This window comes from Lynx canadensis, chromosome D2 (genome assembly GCF_007474595.2).
Source record: "Lynx canadensis isolate LIC74 chromosome D2, mLynCan4.pri.v2, whole genome shotgun sequence".
NCBI classification, from domain to species: Eukaryota; Metazoa; Chordata; class Mammalia; order Carnivora; family Felidae; genus Lynx; species Lynx canadensis.
Window position 1 is genome coordinate 29,174,860 of NC_044313.2, and position 8,879 is coordinate 29,183,738.

Sequence of the window (8,879 nt, forward strand, 5' to 3'; positions counted from 1 at the left end):
GAATGCAAAAGTCACCTTCCAATCTCCACTTGTGCCCTAGCTGCTGGAGAACAGCTGGGTTAGAATTCGGACAGCCCCTCAGGTTCTTCAGGTCTCTCGATCCAATCACCAGAGGAGACAGAGGCGGAATAGTGTGATAGGGCTGAACATTCTTGGTTCCTGAATCCCTGGGTCAGGAACCAATCCCCATGAGAGCTATGGGCATTGGGAGCATTCCCAAGTCTAGGTCCTCTCTGGAAAGCCAGGTAAGTCATGTGGTACCTGAAGGATCAAGGACCAAACCAGTTTAGCCAGAGAAAACTTAACTGTAGAGACAAAACTAACATGAATGAAACAATCTTAGAATAACACAAAACAGATTACAACCATGTGCCGGATTATACAAAACCAACAAGATATAGGGGCACCTGAGTGGCTCAATCAGTTAAGCGTCTGACTTCAGCTCAGGTCATGATCTCATGGTCTGTGAGTTCGAGCCCCATGTCGGGCTCTGTGCTGACAGCTCAGAACATGGAGCCTGCTTCAGATTCTGTCTCCCACTCCCTCTGCTCCTCCCCCACTCACACTCTGTCTCTGTCTCTCTCTCAAAAATAAACATTAAAAAAAAAAAAAACCAACAAGATTTAGAGTCAGAAAAGGTAAGTGTAGGTCAGAGTTACAGGGAAAGAGGTGGTTTTGATAAAAGGTAGAATTAAAAAATACTTTCATGGGGCTCCTGGGTGGCTCAGTCGGTTGAGCGTCCGACTTCAGCTAGGTCACGATCTCGCGATCTGTGAGTTCGAGCCCCGCGTCGGGCTCTGGGCTGATGGCTCAGAGCCTGGAGCCTGCTTCCGATTCTGTGTCTCCCTCTCTCTCTGCCCCTCCCCCATTTATGCTCTGTCTCTCTCTGTCTCAAAAATAAACATTAAAAAAAAATTAAAAAAAATACTTTCATAAAAGCCAGTACCAGTCAAATCATGCTAATTTTATAAAATTTAGAAAAAAGCTCTAATCCCATTACCCAGAGAATATGACATTTTGATGTATACATCATCCAGTATTTTCTCTATGCATTTTTGGTTAATATTTAAAATTCAAGTCACACTGTAACCAGCTTCTTTCCCATAATAGTATATGGTGCCCATCTTTCCATGCTAAATCTTGCATCACCTGAATGGAAATAGCTACACAACATTCCATTATATGAATGTACAAGAGCTTATTCTGTCAGTCGCTTGTTGCACATTTGTAATAATTTATTATCAAGAGCATTGCTGTGGGTATGAAGAATCCGAAGGACAAAAAGGAGAGCAGGGTAGGTGTGCCGAGAAGGTTCTGAGTGGGGAGACGGTTTGGCACCACCTCTCTGCAGACACTGCAGAGATCCAGGCTAGAGATGTGAGGCTGGGGCAGGGGAGGCTGGCCTGGGGAGAATGTCAGAAGTTGGATTCTTAGAAGTCGTCTTGCTCAGCATACCTCCTCGAGTCCAACTTCTCTCTGCAGCATCCCTGACAGGGGGCTCCCCATCCCTACTCCTGTGTCTGGGAGCTCATCTCTGCTGGAGGCCATTTGTGACATTGCTGCCAAGTTCATTGCTGTTCGAAAGTTCATTCTTCATGGTCTCCTGCTTCCATTCTAGGATCATATCACTGCCCTGCTTCAGTTGCCAAATTCCTCACCATGGCCGACAGAACTTTACAGAATTTGGCTCCCACCTCTCTCTTTAACACAAACATTCCACACAAACATGAGGCATTCAAAACAAATACGCACTTTCTTGAGAATCTAAAATATTCCTCCTGTTGTCTCCATTCGTTGATTTAGGAGGCTTGGTAAACAATAGTCTGTTGAAACTATCAGAAATTTCACACGATTGATGTTGGGACTGGATGTGCAGTATTTTGTGACTTCCTGCCACCTGTGACTGGTACGTAGAGAACAAGTACTGTGGGTGCTGCACACAATAATATTCCCTACATCGTCAGACGTCCAGAAACACAACCTTTACCCCACCACCCCCGCAATCCACATTCACACACTAAAAACAGAGGAGAAGAATTCTTTGTATTGAGGCACCAAGGTTTCCCTGTAGTTTCCACCTATGATCTCCGTCTGCCTGCTGGAGCAGCAAAGAATCAGACTAATCCTTCTTCTCTCTGACAGCCCTTCACCAATATGAAGACAGCTGTCGTGTCACTCAGGGAGGGTCAGATTATGGGGAGCCTGAAAGCCAGGCAGAGGTGTCTAGACTTGACTTGGCTAATGAGGAGCTCTTGTGGTTCTTAAGCAGGGAGGCAGATGACTAAAGTCATGTCTGAGGACAACTCCACCAACAGCCCAGACACAGGACAACCTGGAGGGGGAGCAAGCTAGACAAAGGCACTCCAGCCAAGGGGCTGTCACAGCTAGAAAAGAGGAACCTGAGGAAGGTAGTTACAAGAAGATGAAAGGGACTTGGTGGTTTAGACATTCGAGTGGGAATGCACCTGTAAGTTGTCTTGCACTCATCTGGCTGTGTTTCGTCTCCCTACACTAGGGGGTCTGTAGAGCTGTGCCTTTTTGGTATCATTTCCTGCACTGTGCTTGATAACCACCTGCTGACAGTAGAATGGTTGTGATCAGACACTGAGGTTTGCCTGGGAAAATGGTGCTGGGGTTAGGAATGAGCCATTTCACTGCACAAACATGTACTGAGCAGGTAGGGGCCCTGGGGTAGATGCTGGGATTATGGGATGGTCAGGTTTTTTGTGACAATGTGGCAAGGTTACAGTCTCCAGCTTTTCAGTCAAATACTAATCTAGACATTGCTGTGTAGGTATTTTGTGGATATGATTAAAGTCTATCATCAGTTTATCTTAAGTAAGGAAGATTATCCAAAATAGTCTGGGTGGGCCTCACTCAATTAGTTAAAAGGCCTTAGGAAAAGAACTGAAGTTTTCCTGAAGAAGAAATTCCAGCTGTGACCTGGAGCTTCAGCCTGTTCCCAAGAGTGTACGTGTATGAATATGTACGTACATATGTACGTAGATGTGTGTATGTGTGTATGTAACATGGATTCAAAATTATTATCTGATTCACAGTTCATATGCAAATTTCGCCAACTGTTCCAATAATGTCCTATTTCATAGCTATTTTTTCCTCCCTGATCCAGTGTCCAACCCAAGATCACACGTTGCACTTACTGTTTATTCACATCTCTTTAGTCTTCTTTAATCTAGATCAGGTCCTCAGCCTTTAGGAATCTCATGAATTAGATTTTTTTTTCTTTAGATTACAAGTCAGTCATTCTGTAGAATGGGCTTCAATTTGATTTGCGTGATGGTTCCCCACAATTAGATGCAGGCTCTGCATTTTTGGCAGATGCACCACCAAAATGATACTGAGTCCTTCTCAGGACACCACATCAGGGAGCACATGAGGTCAGTTTGTCTCCTTATTGGTATGGTTGTGTTCACCAGGTGAACCCACTGTAAAATTACTAATTTCACTTTGTAACTGATAAGTAATTTGGAGAGAGGTGCTTTCCATTTATGTAAATATCCTGTTCTTCATCAAACTTCCAAGTTTTAGCATCCACTGATGATTCTTGTCTCTGTCAATTATTACTATAATGGTTGCATAATGATTATATTCTAACTTCATCATTCTTCCTACATTTATCAGTTGATATTCTTCTATAAGGGAGAGTTCTCCCTTCTTATTTAATTATTTACATTAGTATGAGCTCATAGATTTTTTAAAGTTTTTTTTTTTAATTCCAGTATATTAACATTCAGCGTTATATCAGTTTCAAGAGTACAAAATAGTGATTCGCCAATTCTGTACATTACTCAGTGCTCATCATGGTAAGTGTACTCTTAATCCCCTTTACCTATTTCACCCATCACCCCACCATCTTCCCTCTGGTAACCATCAGTTTTTACTCTCTAGTTTAGAGTCTGTTTTTTGGTTTCTCTCTCTCTCTCTCTCTCTCACTTTTCCTTTGTTCATTTGTTTTGTTTCTTAAATTTGACATATGAGTGAAATCATATGGTATTTGTCTTTCTCTGACTAATTGGTTTTGCTTAGCATCATACTGTCTAGCTCCATCCACGTTGTTGCAAATGGCAAGATTTCATTCTTTTTATGGCTGAATAACATTCCATTGTATATATATGCTACATCTTCTTTATCCATTCATCTATCAGTGGATACTTGGGCTGCTTCCATAATTTGGCCATTGTAAATAATGCTGCTATAAACATATGGGTGCATATATCCCCCTGAATTAGTGTTTTTACATTTTTTGGGTAAATACCTAGTAGTGTGATTACTGGATTATAGAGTAGTTCTAGCTTTAACTTTCTGAAGAACCTCCATACTGTTTTCCAGAACGGCTGCACCAGTTTGCATTCCCACCAACAGCACACAAGGTTTCCTTTTTCTTCAAATCCTCACCAACACGTGTTATTTCTTGTGTTTTCTATTTTAGCCATTCTGACAGGTGTGAGGTGATATTTCATTGTGGTTTTGATTTGCATTTCCCTGATGATGAATGACATTGGGTGTCTTTTCATGTGTCTGTTGGCCTATGGGTCTTCTTTGGAGAATGTCTGTTCATATATTCTGCCTGTTTTAAAAATTAGATTGTGTTTTGGGTGCTGAGTTGTATAAGTTCTTTATATATTCTGGACACTATAAGTTCATAGGTTCTTATTTTATTCTATGAAAATTCTGTGGTAATATTACCATTGTTATTTATTTTAATGTTCAGATTGCCCCAGATTTGACCAGTGAAGCCCCTTCTGATTCCTCTGTCCTTTTGACATATTGCCACTATCTTTTTACCACTCCCTTGATTTCTGGAACAACATGATATTCTAAGTTCATCTTGTACTTTGCCTCTCTGAGTACTGAAACCAGCCATTTCTCCAAGGAGCCCTGTTTCCTTTTAGTGCATAATGGTATTTAGAAAGCAAGATCTGGATGCCAGGTGTGCTCAGTGCTACTGGGTGTCCACGTCTAAGCCTTTTAGCAGATGGAACTAAGAAATATAAATCAATATTTATATCTTAATTTATTTCTATATCTGTACACACACACACGCAACCATGAACTCATACAGATACCTCCAGTTCTAATTCAACACCACAAGATTCATTTTAGTCTTCCTTCTCTTTACATCTGTAACTCTCTTCTCTAACAGCAAGAACTGGCTCCCATTACCCACAGTATATTTATTCATTTGCTCAATTCTCCAGCACACAAAAAGCATTTTAGGTTTGCTAACCCATGCTACCATAGGAAAAACTCCTTCAACTAGAATTTAATTAGTTTTTGTTTGTTTACTCTCCCTGCAGTGTGGTAATGTTATTTATTTGAAATAGAATTAGGTTCATTAGTTTCCATTTGTATTCTATTTTTAGGTTGTTTTGAGGTTTTTTTTTTCCCCTTTCCTCATCTTTGTTAATTTTTTTTAAGAGGAAAAGTATTCTTTACCTAGGGCCTGTGGGTTTGTGGATGGGCTTCATGGGGTCTGTACACCCTCTGGGTTTTATGCAAACTATTGGATATGCGTGCACCTTTCTGGGGACAGAATCCATACTTTTGAAATATTCTCAAAGTGGTCTTTAACCCAAAAAGTTTAGGGAAGTGAGAAAGGAGACCAGAAATCCAGAGGCCCTCTTTAGAAGCCTGTCACCACTGGGGAGGGGGGTGGGGGAAGTTCCACCAGATTGTAAGACTCTCCAGAGAAGACAAGTTCCTATTTATCTTATATCAGTGCCAAGTGCCAAGCATACACACAAACGCCAAGTGAACAGAAACCAAAGGAGAGAAGAGAAACTTGGGAGCTAATCTGCACATGGAGCTCAGGAGTGCTCTTTCCCAGGTAAGCCTAGAACCAAATCAGAGTACGGGGAGGTGGGTGGGAGAGGGGGAGACACAGCCTGGGCATCTGTCTATAGGTATACACAGAAAAATAAACTAGGAGGAAAATGTAAGCCTGCTGAAGAGACACTGACCCAGGGCTCTGACATACTCCTTGCATGGCTTTCTTTTGGCTTCAAGGTCCCTGCCAAATTAGAAAATAAGAGCAATTATACCTGAGTAAGATAGCTGTGAGTCATGCAGGGTTTACCCCTTGCAGGCATCAGGTGAAAGCTTTCCCTGGGTGTGGTGGGAGGTATGGACTCACCTCGGCATCAGACCTAAGATGTTTCATGGAAGGGTGGTGTCACTCCTCAAGGAATTTCTGCTGCTAAAAAGGGGCCTAGAATGTAGATGATGAATTGAAAGCCTCATGGTCAAGGACAGCCTCCTCGGATGTGTACAGCACATCCCACTAAGTGCCAGCCAGGAATCCAAAAGAAACCAAAGACCTAGTCCCTGCCACGTGGCTCAAAGAACGTTTAGAAAGCTATGGGCAGGAAAAAGCAAAATTGTAGAATGAAAACTGAGCCCATATAAACTGAGTGGTCTGTGGGTTGGGTAAACCACAGGAAGCTTCCCAAAGGAAGGAGCTGATGTGGACTGTGAAGGGTTGAGACTGAGGAAAGGTGAGAGAAAAGAAAAGGGTATTCTACACAGCGGTGAGAGCTCAAGGGATACGCAGAGGTATGGGGGAGAGATGGCTGATCCTGACAGCAGGAAAGGGGGGTTGCTTCAAAGACCAATATGGAGGATGCTGAGGTCATATGCCCATAAAGGACACTGTTTTTCAAGAGAAAGAATGAGACAATTATGATGTTTGAGGAAGAGACTGGAGCTGAATTGGGGAGTGGCCAGATATAAGGAGGATGGCAGGGAGATTACTAAAGTCACCTGGAGGGGAGTTATCTGCCTGGGCTGGAACAGATGGTATGTCACCAGGATAATAAAAATGAAAATAAGGGGGGGGAGGGGGGGCGCCTGGGTGGCTCAGTCAGTTAAGCGTCCGACTTTGGCTCAGGTCATGATCTCGCAGTTCATGGGTTCGAGCCCTGCATCGCACTCTGTGCTGACAGCTCAGAGCCTGGAGCCTGTTTCAGATTCTGTGTCTCCCTCTCTCTCTGACCCTCCCCCGTTCATGTGCTTTCTCTCTCTCTCAAAACTAAAACAATGTTAAAAAAAAAAATGAAAATAAGGGGCACCTGGATGGCTAGGTCAGTTGAGCATCCAACTCTTGATTTCAGCTCAAGTCATGATCTCATGATTTGTGAGATCAAACCCCTTGTCAGGCTCTGACTGACAGCACGGCACCTACTTGGGATTCTCTCTCTCCCTCTCTCTGCCCTTCCCTGGCGTGCGCTCTTTCTCTCTCAAAATAAATAAATAAACATTTTTAAAAAATGAAAATAAAAAATCACATTTTATATGGCTCTGTGGTGTAGGATCACATTTGCACATACAGAATCCTTATGAGCAACAATGAGAATTATTTATGATGCTTCATTGAACATCTATTATGTGCTAGTCATTGAGTTAACTGCGTGGGGGAGTCTCACAACCGCTGTGTGAGGGAAGCCATGTATTTCCTACCACTTGATACCATGTGTTGTAAATTTGCTTAAATGTGAATCTCATAAGTACCCCGTGTGTCGGGTGTGGCAGGAATTATCCCCATTTTATAGAAGAAAAAACAAATGCTAAAAAAGGTTAAGGCCCTTGCTTACGGCCACATAGCCAAGGGATGTCAGCCAGTTCTTTGGACTCTTATTTTGGGGATCCTTATACCTTATTTTCTCCCTGGTTTCACATATGCATTTTTTGTTTGTTTGTTTTATTTATTTTTTGAGACAGAGAGAGACAGAGCATGAGCAGGGGAGGGGCAGAGAGAGAGGGAGACACAGAATCTGAAACAGGCTCCAGGCTCTGAGCTGTCAGCACAGAGCCAGACGCGGGGCTCGAACTCACGGACCGTGAGATCATGACCTGAGCCGAAGTTGGACGCTCAACCGACTGAGCCACCCTGGCTCCCCTCACATACCCGTTGTTAACAGAATCCTCCAGCGTAAAACACCACTTTGGCCGCGATCTGCAGCCCGCTTCATTTAAACACACCAAATTCCTAGCATTGATATACCAAAGGTCAGTAATGCAGCTCATTCAAGGGTCACTCAGCTGAGTCCAGCCTGCCTGGACAAAGAACCCAAGGAACAGAAGTAGAGGTGAGGGCAAGAGGCCCAGGCCTCCGGGTCACCTCCCCATCTTTCAGAAGACATAAACACTCTCCAGTTCCCCTACCCCTGACTCAGAGAAGTGGGGGGAGACACATTCAATCTGCATTACATCAGGTTGCACAGGACAGAGTGAGGGTAAGTTCTCAAGGTCGCCATTATTTTTTCATGCTAGGGCTGGGTCTTAGGAAAGCAAACAAAATGCTGCCGGTTGCTTGGAATTAGAACAAGCAAGGTGGAAGTACCTGGGGAGACACTTTCCTAGGCTTGTACTGCACGTGCCCCTGCCAGCCACTCGGAACCTACTGCCACTCCCCAGTTGCCTCCTGCCATCATCCAATTATGGCCATGCAAGCACGGAGTTCTTCCACTTGAAGCGTTCTCCCCTTTTCCCTTCAAATCCCCTTTTCCAGCTACTTGTTTCAATGTTTCTAATCCACACAAATACATGGGCAATTATGAACCGAGATGGTTTTTGCTGGGCTCACCTTTGGAACATGTGAACTTAAGGTATATTTTACATCTGGCTGAATCCTGAGATTTCTGCTTTATCTTCTGTCTGTCTCTCCTGACTCTAAGGCTGCGTTGCACAAGTCACAGAGATGGTCACAACACAACACTGAGGGTGGGGGTGGGATGAGTCCAAGGCCCACATGAGGCTCCAGAGAGGGCTGAGGGGAGACCCCACGTGCAGAAGCCGGAAGACAGCCAGTGCCTAGGTGGGAAGCAAGTAGGCTGTTTTTTTAGCTCCAGGTGAATATCAGG